Genomic DNA, 1,592 nt, shown 5'->3' on the forward strand with positions numbered 1-1,592 from the left:
CATACTGTTGGTCTATGTGTACACATTGTAGCTTCTACTTATAAGTGAGAACATGTGGTATTTGACTTCATGTTTCTGAGTTGTTTCACTTAATATAATAATGGGCTCCGGTTCCATTATTGCTGTTTCAAAAGACATGATTTTATTCTTTCTTATAGCATTCCACTATATTCCACTGTGTGAGTATATTTATTTATTTATATTTATGTATGAAGATTTCCACATTAAGATGTCAACAATCACTAGAGTCTGTGAGTATGTTACCTTGTGTGGCAAAAGAATTTTGCAGATGGAATTAAGGTTGCTAATCAGCTGACCTTAAAATAGATTAATTCTCAATTAGCCACATGGGCCCAGTGTTATCACAAGGATCCTTAAAAGTAGAAAGAGAAGTAGATGGAAAGAGTTTGAAGGAGATGTGACTATGGAAGAAAGGCACAAAGAGATGCAATATGGCTGGCTTTGCATAGCAGGTATGGGGTTACAAGCCAGGGAATGTGGAAGGCCAGTAGGAGTTAGAAAAGTAGATAAATTGATTCTTCCCTAGAGCCTCCAAAACAGTGTGTAGGTCATGCCAAAATTCATTAATCTTAACCCAGTATGACCCCTTTCAGGCTTTCTATCCACCGTATTGTAAGGTAATAAATGTGTGTTGTTTTAAGCCTCTAAATTTCTGGTAACTTGTTAAGGCAGCAATAAGAAATCAGTGCAATACACCAATACTTACTGGGCTTTTTATTTTTATGAAACATATTCACAAGAGTAGGATTGCAGGGTCAGAACATCTTTTTAATTTCTTGACTGATTACCTTTACTTTGCTTCCAAAAACTTTAAGAATTTCGGACTGACATAGTTCTTTGCAGAATTGTGTTGAGAAAAACTAGGTCACATATCTTTCATTGACATTATAAAACATGACCCAGAAGATTTGAAGTTGATTAAATATGATTAGAATAAGAATTCTAGTTTCTGAGACAGACTCTTCAGACAACTGTTTACTAACTTGTATTAAGCATGTGATAATTCGTAGTTTTTCTGGAGAAATAAATTCACTACCATTGTATGATATTTGAGAATGTAATAAGGACATTTTAAAAATAAAATTTAAATTAACATAGCTTTTTGTAATTTTGCATAATATGAATTTTAAGAAACTTGAAAATCAATGCTTATTTTACTTTAAAATATGAAAATACTTTAATTTTCAAAGTATGTTTATTATTGTTAAATTTTACATTTGGACAGTTTTTAACAATGATCAAAGCTGAAGGCATGACACTTCCAGATTTAAAAATATAGCTACAGTAATCCAAATAATATGGTGCTAGAATAAAAACAGACATAGACTCCCGGAATAGAACAGAGAGCCTAGAAATGAATCCATGCGTTATGCTGAATGACTCTTCAACACGTGTGTCAAGAACACACCATGTGGAAAAGATAGTCTCTTCTGTAAATGGTGCTAGGGAAGCTGGAGATCCACATTGCATAGGAAAGAAATTGGAGCCTTATCTTGTCCCATATACAAAAAACCACTCAAAATGCATTAAACACCTAAACCTAAGATCTGAAACCATAAAACTACTAGAAG

This window comes from Rhinopithecus roxellana, chromosome 18 (assembly GCF_007565055.1).
Source record: "Rhinopithecus roxellana isolate Shanxi Qingling chromosome 18, ASM756505v1, whole genome shotgun sequence".
Taxonomy (NCBI): Eukaryota; Metazoa; Chordata; class Mammalia; order Primates; family Cercopithecidae; genus Rhinopithecus; species Rhinopithecus roxellana.